Here is a 12,016-nt window from a genome sequence, read left to right on the forward strand (position 1 = left end):
ACCTTTTGCTTTCTTCATCTTTGTATATATCTGAAATTTTGCAACGATCATGTATTACTTAATCAGAAAAAGTAAATGAAATAAATATTTCTGTAATGAATTTTAAAGGTTGTTCCTACAAAATATCTCATGACTCAGGCCACTCCACGCCCCCCCACCCACGACCACCCCTCCCCCGGCTTGGTCTAAACCAAATCATCCCTGGCCTGAGACATTTCTGTATCCATTCCTGCCTCCAACCCAGGGCCCTTCCAAAGCCAGAGTGACCCTTTTGGAACACAAATCTAATAGAAGGGCTTAAAACCTTTCCAGTTTGTCACTGAAATCTGTATCTGACCCGGAAAAGTGGCTTCCCAACTTTAGGATACTTACAAAGAACTTTTTCAGTGGGGATGGGGTCCACAAATATTCAATTTTAATAAGTACCCCAGGGGATTTGCTGCAGCTGGTCCTTCCTTCATACATGGGGAAAAAAGCAAATAAACCACCTAGAAGCTTCTATGTACATGATCTGGTCCCTGACCACCTCACTCTCTTCCTCTAGCTGCCTTTCCCTTATGGCCTTGAACTGTGTGCCCTTTGCTCCTCAGGGCCTTTGCACAGGCTGGGCTTTGTTTTGGTTTGGTTTGGTTTTTTTGTTTTGTTTTGTTTTGTTCTGTTTTTCTGGAATGCCCCCCTCCCTCCTTCTCTTTGTCTAGCTAGCTCTTAGCCATCCATAGAACTCAATTAAATATCACTTCCTGAAAGTGCCCTTCCTTGGTTCTTTAGCTAAATTGATTCCCCTTGTTATATATGTTTTAACTGACCCTAATAATGACTTGGAAATATGCACCTATTTGTGGCATTATAGGGTCAGTGTCCGTTTCTTCCTCTAAACTGCAAGCTTCTTGATGCAGAAACCGCACATCTCCTCCCAGCAGAGTGCCTGGAACAACAACGAATAGACTTAATGAGTATTTGTTGGGTGAAATGAATGAGTATTAAAAGATTAGGTCAGAGCCAGCACTTTGTGATTAGACAATGGACTCTGAGCAGAAAGACCACCTCCACAGTCACCCCAAGACAGAGATCCTCTTGCCTTCACCCCCATTGCTGTCACTCTTGATCAACCTTATGTTGTCTCTAGGGCAGTTGGGTTGGGCTGGGATTTGGCTTTCTCAAGGCTTTCATTTCGCCTCCCCAGAGCATGGGCCACTTGAGAAAAGAGGTATGATCATATTTCTTTTTGCCTTTCCAGCACTTAGCACATCACCTTCTGCGCAGCAGGTACTAAGTCCAGGCCTCGGGATCCTGAAGAGCTGGAATTTCTCCTCTCAAGATCTCAGAACATGGGGAACATCCCCCATGGGATGATAGAGGTCAGTAACCATCATGGAGCACCCTGGCTAAGCACTTCCTATTCTATAAAGGAGGGGACTGAGGCTCAGAGAAGCTAAATAACTTGCCCAAAGTCACAGAGTTAATGCAAGCAGGAACTGGGATTCAGACTCAGGTCTTGGGGTGCCTGGGTGGCTCAGTCAGTTAGGCCTCTGCCTTCCACTCTGGTCATGATCCCCGGGTCCTAGGAGCCTGCTTCTCCCTCTGCCAAATCCCAGCCCAACCCTTGCTTGTGAGCTCGCTCTCGCTCTCTCTACCTCTCTCTCTGTCAAATGAATAGTCTTTTTTTTTTTTAAGATTTTATTTAATTATTTGACAGACAGAGATCACAACTAGGCAGAGAGGCAGGCAGAGACAGAGGGGAGAAGCAGGCTCCCTGCTGAGCAGAGAGCCAGATGCTGGGCTGGATCCCAGAACCCTGGGATCATGATCTGAGCCAAAGGCAAAGGCTTAACCCACTGAGCCACTCAGGCACCCCAACAAATAAAGTCTTAAAAAAAAAAATAAAAACAACAACCTTCAGGTATCTCTGTCTCCCAAACACAAAGGATGGGACTTGAAGGAGTTGGCTTCCAGTGCTCTAGCCCTCTCTTCTGGAGGTCCCTGAGATGATCACCTCCGTTCTCCAAGAGCCAAATGCCCCAGAAGTTATAAGAATTCACCATACAGGACCCTGATGAGCCTTCAGATTTTCCCTTCTCAGCTACATGGGGGTTAAATAATCCTGTACTTCCTGTGTTTTTGAGTACCAGTGGTAGGTATTAGAGATCTAGAAATGAATCTGCCTTTGAGGAACTTAGAGCTCCTCACAGAGAATAAAACTGCCTTTTGCTATGACTTATGAGTCTTTGCTTGGACCATTCACCATGGAAACGAGGGTCATGGGGCTGTCTCATTAAACGCTACCTCAGTTTCCCAATGTCGAGTGAAACTGCAGATAGAATCCAGTAGCCAATTAGGGAACTTCCGCCCCAGGGATCCAATAGTGAATTTCGCCTCTCGGTAGAAAGAAAGGAAATCACTTTTGGAGGAAAGCTGAGCCTTTAACCTATAGCCTGACAGATTGTTAGCACTAATAGACTTTAAGAAGAATGCATCAGGGGAGAAAACTGGGGATGCTGAACACATGCTAGGGCCTTTGGGAGTAGCAAGCCCTATCCAAAATCATGAGAAATGCCCCAGTCAGTACCCGGAGCAAGAGAGAGAATGAACTTCCTCCGTGCTCAGCGGATGCTGTTGAACTGATAACACCCATCTCCAGCACACCCACTCTTGCTCACCCAGGCCTAGGCCCTCTAAAGTTAGCCTTGCCTGGGGGAGCCTGGCTGGCTCAGTGGGTAAAGCATGTGACTCGTGATCTTGGGGTTGTGAGTTCAAGCCCCACGTTGGGTGTAGGGATTACTTAAAAATAAAGGCTTTTGGGGCGCCTGGGTGTCTCAGTGGGTTAAGACTCTGCCTTTGGCTCTGGTCATAATCTCAGGGTCCTGGGATCTCTGCTCAGTGGGGAGCCTGCTTCCCACGCAACTGCCTGCCTCTCTGCCTACTTGTGATCTCTGTCTGTCAAATAAATAAGTCTTTTAAAAAAAAAAGTCTTTTAAAAAATTAAAAATGAGGGCGCCTGGGTGGCTCAGTGGGTTAAGCCGCTGCCTTCGGCTCAGGTCATGATCTCAGGGTCCTGGGATCGAGGCCCGCATCCGGCTCTCTGCTCAGCAGGGAGCCTGCTTCCTCCTCTCTCTCTCTGCCTGCCTCTCTGTCTGCTTGTGATCTCTCTCTGTCAAATAAATAAATAAATAAATCTTTTTAAAAAAAAATTAAAAATGAAAAAGATAAAGTTAGCATTGCCTGCGGCTCAAATAGGGCACCCGGTTCAAATGTGCCCCCACTTCCACACTCTGACCTAGAATTTTGTATGCAGTGGAGATCCTCAGATCCATGCCCAGGATTGCAAAGGCTCTGGCCAGAGTGGTCTAGCCCACTGTTCCAGCCTTGGGTGGGGCAACACTTATGTGGTCCTTCGGGCCTCCAAAGAGTGCCTCGGGTGGAAATAGTCCAGTTGTGCCTAAATATAGCCTTAGGCAGAAAATAATATGGAACAAGGGAAAAATGAGCTAATAAGCCCAAGCAATAGGCATTTATCAAAGGAAATATGCATTCTTTAAATCTATCAGTTACTAAGGCTCAGTTACTATAGGCATTTTGTTTTTAGTTTAAGAGCAAGAAATTACTGAGCATGTTGAAAAGTTATGAGACCAGCACAGTATAAGGTACTGTGGGGACTGCAAAAATAAGAAGAAGAAGAAGAAGAAGAAAATAAGAAAACAGGACAGGAAGTGAGACAATCTGGGTCCTCCGATCAGCTCTATCCCGGTGTGTTTTTATATGAGTCATTTTCCCTCTGGACCTTAGTGTCCTTATCTGGGAAACAGGACTTGGACTTCTGTTCTCTGAGGTCTCTTTCAGTTCTGACATTCTGTGAATTCCAAATTAGATGTGATGGCAGATGTGACCACATCCAGCATAGCTCCGGAGTTCAAAGTTTGGGCTGGACCTTCATTCCTTGCGATGCTTTAAGGTCCTGTCCTGCCCTTGGGCTGTTTACAATATGTTCAAGAAGCCAGAAGAGAATTTATTTCAGGACAGACACTTCATATGTCCCGAGGCACAAAGCAAAGGCAGTCACTGAGGACTGAATCATGCAGAGTATAATGCAATGTCCTCCCCACTTCAGGATGCCTGAGTTAGGCTCAGGTCTCCCTGTGTGACCTGAACAAAGGCCCTTCTTCTCTCTGGGTCTCTGTTTCTTTATCTGTAGGAGGAGAGGGTTGGACTGGATTTCCTCCCTTCCAGCTAGAGACTTTTCTGGATGGCCCAACAAGGTAAAGTTGAGAAGGAAAGACAGAAGAGGAGTTCCTCCTTCCCTCCCTTCCTCCCTTCCCTCCGGGGTCTTCTTCTCTGAACTTAGGGCTGAAAGGAACTGGTTCTAGGCCATCATCCAACAAGAGACCTCTTGACGGAGATGGTTGGGAACAAGGGACAGATAGGTACCTGGAAAGCTGCCATTCCTCATCTGTAAAATCGTATGTTTGGATGGATAACTACTTCTTTTTCTTTTTATTAAGCTTTATTATTATCATTTTTAGATTTTTATTTATTTATTATTTTAGAGAGACCACATGAGCCAGAGGAGGAGAGAGAGAGAGGGAGAAAGAGAATCCCAAGCGGACTCCTCGCTGAGTGCAGAACCCGACACCAGGCTCAGTCCCAGGATCCCCAGATCGTGACCTGAGCTGAAATCAAGAATCAGACACCCAACCGAATGAGCCATCCAGGTGCCCCCGGATGGATAACTTCTGAGGTTTTTTTCCCTAGCCCTGCGAGCCAACAATTCTAGAGTTACAGCTCGAAAAACCAAAACCAAAACCAAGAAGGCCTAGCTGGAGGCAAGGGCTTCAGTCATTCACTTGAAAGTGTTGCCTGGCCCTCAACACCTCTGTCCCTTCCTAAGCTTCCCAGCTCCTGCCTTCCTGGACTAGAGATCGGAAGTAGGTCCCTGTCTCTACACTCAGCAATAACCAAGCCTGGAGAAAGCCAGAATCATGGCTCATAGACTAAGCTATGAATTTGTATAAAAATGGACTGTTTGGGGGGCACCTGGGTGGCTCAGGTCATGACCTCCCGGACCTGATCTCCAGGTCCTGGGATCAAGCCCCAGACCCTGCATCTGGCTCCCTGCTCAGCAGGAGCGACTTCTCCCTCTCCCTCTCCCTCTGCCTCTTCCCCTGCCTGTGTTCTCTCTGTCTCAAATGAATAAATAAAATCTTAAAAAATAAAATAAAATAAAAATAGACTGTCCTGGGTGCAGCTACCATCATTTGTCACAGTGCATTAAACACACACATACACACACACACACACACACACACATTTAAAGAGAAAGAGCGGGGACGCCTGGGTGACTCAGTTGGTTGAGCAGCTGCCTTCAGCTCAGGTCATGATCCCAGCGTCCTGGGATCGAGTCCCACATCGGGCTCCTTGCTCCGCAGGGAGCCTGCTTCTCCCTCTGACTCTGCCTGCCACTCTGCCTGTGCTCGCTCTTGCTCTCTCTCTCTCTGACAAATAAATAAATAAAATCTTTAAAAAAAATAAAAATAAAAATAAAGAGAAAGAGCGGAGAAAAGCTGCCAGTCCTGTGGTGTGTAGGTCCCAGGTTCCTCATCCAGCCTCCCATAGCAGCAAGGTACTTGCTAAAGGACAGCAGGTGACCAAAAGGTCTAGGATGGACTCCAATACTTCTTAGCCCAGAACCCCACAGGAGCCTGGAGTGGTTCACATAGGACCCTCAGACCCCTTCAGCAACAAGGAGAGCAGGAGGTCCAGGCGAATGACTGATAAGGAAGCTTATCCGCTCCCCGACATCATGCAAGGATGCTAGGACCTGGAAGTGAGGCCCACAATTTCCAGGATGGCACAGGGTTCCTCCCTGACTGCTTAAGGGTCAAGGCCATGTGGACACAAGAGCACAAGGAACAGCCATGGCCAGTCCCATCCCACGTGTCTGCAGATTCCTCCAGAGTGTCTTCTCTGGGCAGAGCAAGCATGTTGGGGAGGAACAGAAGATGCAAGTATGCCTGCCCTCTCAGAATTTATGATCCTTTGGAAACCACAGAACCCCCGAAAGCAAGATGGGACAGTGGGGACAGAGGGAGCCTGGGACACACAGACCTAGAGAAGTTCAGGCAAATCATCTGCCCTCTCTGAGCCTCAGCTTCCCCTCTATGACTGGAGGGTTGGGTACTCGATTTCTGGAAGCCCCCTTGGCCCTGAAGTCGTGAAACAATAGAGAACAAGACACAGCGGACCTACACGCTACATGGAGGGGCATGGATCATGGCCACTGAAAAACCGGCCTAATTGCCCTCCCTCCAGCAAGCAAGCAGTCTGCAGGTGACATATGCTTTGTCCCCTTTCTTGTTTTGTGGGGTTTTTTTTGATATTTTATTTACTTATTTGATAGAGAGAGATCACAAGCAGGCAGGCAGAGAGAGAGAGAGAAGCAGACTCCCTGCCAACCAGAGAGCCCAATGCAGGGCTTGATCCCAGGACCCTGAGATCATGACCCAAGCCAATAGCAGATGCTTAACCCACTGAGCCACCCAGGTGCCCATGTCCCCTTTCTTGTACACATTTACTGAGCAACTTCCTTTCAAAAGGCCTTGTCGCCTATATTATCATTCTCACAACTCTATAAGGTAGATGTGATGCCTTCCCCCTTCTGGATAAGGAGAATGAGCCCAGGGAAGGTAAGTAAGTGGCTGGGCCAGGCCATGACCCAGGCTCTGGGTACAGCACCAGGGGAGGTCTCCCTGGCTTTGAGGGGTTCTTCACCCAATAGGCAGAAACAGCTATGACCTCTTTCTCCAGGGAACTCCTTGAGGACACAGGACCTCCATGGGAAGTCCTTTTTTTTTTTTTTTTAAGATTTTATTTATTTATTTGAAAGAGAGAGATCACAAGTAGGCAGAGAGGCAGGCAGGGTTGGCGGTGGTGGGGGGGGAAGCAGGCTCTCTGCTGAGCAGAGAGCCCGATGTGGGGCTTAATCCCTGGACCCTGGGATCATGACCCAAGACGAAGGCAGAGGCTTAACCCACTGAGCCACCCAGGCGCCCCTCCATGGGAAGGCCTTGATTCATGTGTCGGGAAGGCACATTCCATCATTCTTGAGCAGCAGGGTCTTTGGCATATCTGTCCTGCCCAGTAGACAGCTCAGATGACAAACTTGACCTGTACCGTTTCATTTTCATCCTCCAGCCCACAAGGTGGACATTATTATTATCTCACTTTTAAGACGAAGTTCAGGAGACTTAACAAACCTGCCCAAAGCCACAAACCCAGTAAGCGAGGGATGTCTTCCTGACCCAGACATCAGGAGCAGGCCCCTGTCTTTATACTCAGCAAGGGCAGGGCCTAGGGGAAGCCGACATCATGGCTCCTACAATAAGCTACGAATTTGTTTAAAAACAAAGACTAGGAGGGCACCTGGGTGGCTCAGTGGGTTAAGCCGCTGCCTTCGGCTCAGGTCATGATCTCAGGGTTCTGGGATCAAGTCCCGTATCAGGCTCTCTGCTAAGCAGAGAGCCTGCTTCCTCCTCTGTCTCTCTGCCTGCCTCTCTGCCTACTTGTGATCTCTCTCTGTCAAATAAATAAATAAAACCTTTAAAAAAAAAAAGAAAAGAAAAAGAAAAAACAAAGACTAGGGGCGTCTGGGTGGCTCAAGTTGACAAAGTATCTGACTTTGGCTCAGGTCATGATCCCAGGGTCCTGGGATCGAGCCCCACTTTGGGCTCTTCTCTCAGTAGGAGCTTGCTTCTCCCTTTCTCAGCAGCTCCCCCTGCTTGTACTCTCTCTCTCTCTACGTATCAAATAAATAAAATCTTCTTAAATAAATAAATAATCAATAAAAACAAATATGCTTCTGGGTGCGGCTATAGCCCAGGTGAGCAGGGCACAGAGTCTGCTTGGTTTAACCACTGGATTCTGCCCTCCATGCGACGGTAAAAACCCAATCAGGACTGAAGCTCTGCCATTTCCTAGCTGTGAACTTGACATTTTACGTAAGGGGCACTTGGGTGGCTCAGTTGGTTAACTGACTGCCTTTGGCTCAGGTCATGATCCTGGAATTCCTGGATGGAACCAGCACTGGGCTCCTTGCTCAGCAGGGAGTCTGCTTCTCCCTCTGACCCTCCCAGCTCTCACACGTGCTCTATCTCTCAAATAAGTATATAAAATCTAAAAAAAATCTAAAAAAAAAAAAAAAACTTAAAAAAAGAAGAAGAAGAAGAAGAAATTCTACTTAAACTCTTCAAATCGATTTCCTCACCTTTAAAACATCCTCTTCCCTGGGTAGCTAGCTAGGGCACGACAGGAGCACTTGTGTGAAAGCCCAAGGGGTGGGGGCAGTCAGCCACAGGGTAAACCCCACCCTCTCCCCTCCCCAGCCTCTGTGTTACCCCTCTGGGGTTCTGTGGTGGTTGACAGGCTACTTACTGGCCACACCCACTCCTTGTGCAAGGTACTCACCTTCCACACCTGAAATGACTCCTGCCCCCACCTGCTCTCACCTTGCTGTTTCCACCTGAGCTCCCCATCCCACTCTCCCAGGCTTTGTAGAATTGCCCTAGGGATGGGTGGGGATACAAGCTCATACAGCCACCCCCAAGTCTGTTTCCCTGCTCCAGGAATCCTGCAGAACCAAGGACTCCAGGCTGGGGGCAGCGAGAATTAGCAAATAAAAATACATACAGGAGGGGCACCTGGGTGATTCAGTTGGTTAAGCGACTGCCTTCGGCTCAGGTCATGATCCTGAAGTCCCGGAATCGAGTTCCATCGGGCTCCCTGCTCGGCAGGGAGTCTGCTTTTCCCGCTGACCTCTCTCCTCTCCTGCTTTCTCTCTCTCTCTAATAAATAAATAAAATCTTTAAAAAAAAAATACGTAAAGGATGCACAGTTAAATCTGAATTTCAGATACACGAGGATTAATTTTGTATACTTATATTAAGAGTTCATGACTTTTTAAAACTTGTTTATTTTTATACTTATATTAAAAGATTATTCCTGGGCACCTGGGTGGCTCAGTGGGTTAAGCCGTTGCCTTCGGCTCAGGTCATGATCTCAGGGTCCTGGGATCGAGTCCCACATCCGGCTCTCTGCTCAGCAGGGGGCCTGCTTCCCTTCCCCTCTCTCTGCCTGCTTCTCTGCCTACTTGTAATCTCTGTCTGTCAAATAAATAAATAAAATCTAAAAAAAAAAAAAAAAAGATTATTCCTTATCTGAAACTCAAATTTAAGCGGGTGTCCTGTATTTTATCTGCCATCCATTCCCCGACCCGTTGGAAGACTAACCTTCATGGCAGACAGCCCTGCAAATGATTTTTATTAAGAGTTTTTGAACAATTTTAAGTATCTTTTTACATAATATAAAATGTACCCATTTTAAGTATACAAGTCAATTTTTTTTAGATTTACCAAATTGCACAACCATTACAAAATCCAGGGGTTTTTTGTGTGTTTGTTTCTTTTTTTAAGATTTTATTTATTTGACAGACAGAGATCACAAGTAAGGCAGAGAGGCAGGCAGAGAGAGAGGGGCAAGCAGGCTCCCCGCTGAGCAGAGAGCCACATGCGGGGTTCTATCCCCGGACCCTGGGATCACGACCTGAGCCAAAGGCAGAGGCTTTACACCACTGAGCCCCCCAGGCGCCCCACAAAAATCCAGTTTTAAAACATTTTCATCACCCCAATAGATATCCACTTACAGTTAATTCCCATTACTGCCTCCCACAAATTGTTTTTTTAAACATTTAATAAATTAATTGTTACTTCTGCTATAAAAAGTCACAGACTCTTATGAAAGAAATTCTGGGGGAAATAAATCAGAGAAAGAGAAGAAAGTAAAATTATTTCTAACTCTCGGGGCGCCTGGGTGGCTCAGTGGGTTGAGCCGCTGCCTTCGGCTCAGGTCATGATCTCAGGGTCCTGGGATCGAGTCCCGCATCGGGTTCTCTGCTCCGCGGGGAGCCTGCTTCCTCCTCTCTCTCTCTCTCTGCCTGCCTCTCTGCCTACTTGTGATCTCTCTGTGTCAAATGAATAAATAAAATCTTAAAAAAAAAATTATTTCTAACTCTCTGGTCTCATGAGGACAATTGTTAATAAATGTTTCTAATCTTTTTTTCCATGTTCCTATTTTCTTTTTTTTTAATATTTTATTTATTTATTTGACAGACAGAGATCACAAGTAGGTGGAGAGGCAGGCAGAGAGAGAGAGAGAGGAGGAAGCAGGCTCCCCACTGAGCAGAGAGCCTGATGCGGGGTTCCATCCCAGGACCCTGAGATCACGACTGGAGCCGAAGGCAGAGGCTTTAGCCCACTGAGCCACCCAGGTGCCCCCAATCCCCTTTTGATGAACATCTAGTTTGTGTCCCATCTTTTCACCATTTTAAATAACGCTGTGGTGCATGTTCTTATAGCTAAATCTTTGTACACATCAATTACTACTTAAGATAAATTCTTAGAAGTGGAGTTGTTTTGTCAAAGTGTCCACACATTTTTAAGGCTTTCGATGATATTTTCTGACTCAGTAAGGGGTACTGCCATGGGACCAGCTGTCCAAGTCAGAAGCCTCAGAAAAGTTTCAGTCCAAGAGAAGAAGGCTGACTGACGGGAGGAGTGGTACTGGGGAGACCACTATGGGGGACTTCTCTGGAAAACAGAGGAATACTCCTATCCCCTCCAGGTCCCCTCTTCACCAGCAGCCACAGCTGCTCCTGGCAGCACCCTTCAGGAACTCCTTCCCTGCCACCCCCTGTTTTCTTGGTGTTCCTCCAAGAAGGCTGGATGTCACCTCCCTGAGGTCCAGCCAGCCACAGCCTGCCCTGAGCCCGCCCCACCCCCCAGCCTTGAGTGGGTCAGCCTGGCTGCCAAAGGCAGACCCTGGCACCTCACCAAGGGTTCAGCCTCCCTGCCGATCCCCTCCCCCATCACCACCCCAGCTTTGGAGGAAGACCAACTGGGAGAGGTCAGAGCAGGTGGGGGTTGGATTGGGGGCGTAGATCTTGAGATGACTCAAACGCCAGCCACCCGAGGGGAGAAAGGGGCTGGGGGATGAATGGATTGCAAACCAGAAGGAGGGGCTGAGGAGATGAGCTTTGGTGCCTTGATTCGCCCGCGTCAGTTTCTTCAACATCTGCAGTGCGTGGGGTTGAGCGATCCCACTGGGGGGTTGTAGGGGGTAGGGCTTCCCGCCTGCTGGGTCGGCCGAGCAGTTCATGAATGACTCACCTCATTGTCAGGCTGATTCACTGCTCTCCTGGGGACTGGGGGGAGGGGAGGTAGGCTGCAGCAGCCCCCTCAGTTCGACTCATACTGTAGCACACACGCGCGCACACGCGCACAACGCGCACACACGCGCGCGGGCAGGGCCCCGGCGGGTCCACTCACCTGCTGGGGTCAGGACCCCATAAAAGGGTTTCCGCGGTGAGAAGGAGGGGGATGCACACCACTTGGTCTGTGGAGAACAAGTTTGAGGTTTCTATCTAGTCTACCCATGGCTATTTACATTTAAATTAATTAAAATTAAATACAATTAAAACTTCAGTTCCTTAGTCTGATTAGCCACATTTCAAGGGCTCAGTAGGCACATGTGGCTAGTGACTACTCTGGGGGGCAGAGTGGGTAGAAAATACTTCTATCCGGTGGGTGGGTGGGTGGCTCAGTCCATTAAGCTTCTGTTTTCTAAGCCTGTTTTTTAAGCATCTGTCTTGGGCTCGGGTCATGATCCCAGAGTTCTGGGATGGAGCCCCACTTTGGGCTCCCCTCTCAACTGGGAATCTTCTTCTCCCTCTCCCTCGGCCACTCCCCCTGCTTCTGCTCTCTCTCTCTCATAGAAATAAATTAAATCTAATTAAAAAAAAAAAGAAAAGAGAAGACGTCCATCAACACAGAATGGTCTATGAATAGTGCTGGTCTACACAACCTTCGCATGCACAAAGCTGAACAAGCAGATCAGCCCTCCCCCAGTCCCAGACACTCAGCACCCCCACCTTCTATGCAGCACACAACAGACATTTAACTGCACTCACTCACCC

At 47.9% G+C, this 12,016-nt stretch overlaps 1 long non-coding RNA gene across 2 annotated transcripts in view; it reads right to left on the reverse strand.

Moving 5' to 3' along the window:
* LOC116578532 overlaps window positions 1-12,016 on the reverse strand; it is a 16,976-nt gene continuing 4,960 nt past the window's right edge. Inside the window, exons 1-3 of one of the 2 annotated variants that reach the window (XR_004280926.1) lie at window positions 11,211-11,322; window positions 833-925; window positions 1-30 (exon numbers count right to left, since the gene is read on the reverse strand). This is a non-coding gene — a long non-coding RNA (uncharacterized LOC116578532). Of the gene's footprint in view, window positions 31-832; window positions 926-11,210; window positions 11,323-12,016 lie in introns of those variants that run through there. The other variant, XR_004280927.1, reaches the window with a different exon arrangement.

The sequence above is a fragment of the Mustela erminea genome, chromosome 18, assembly GCF_009829155.1.
Source record: "Mustela erminea isolate mMusErm1 chromosome 18, mMusErm1.Pri, whole genome shotgun sequence".
In the NCBI taxonomy this organism is placed as follows: Eukaryota; Metazoa; Chordata; class Mammalia; order Carnivora; family Mustelidae; genus Mustela; species Mustela erminea.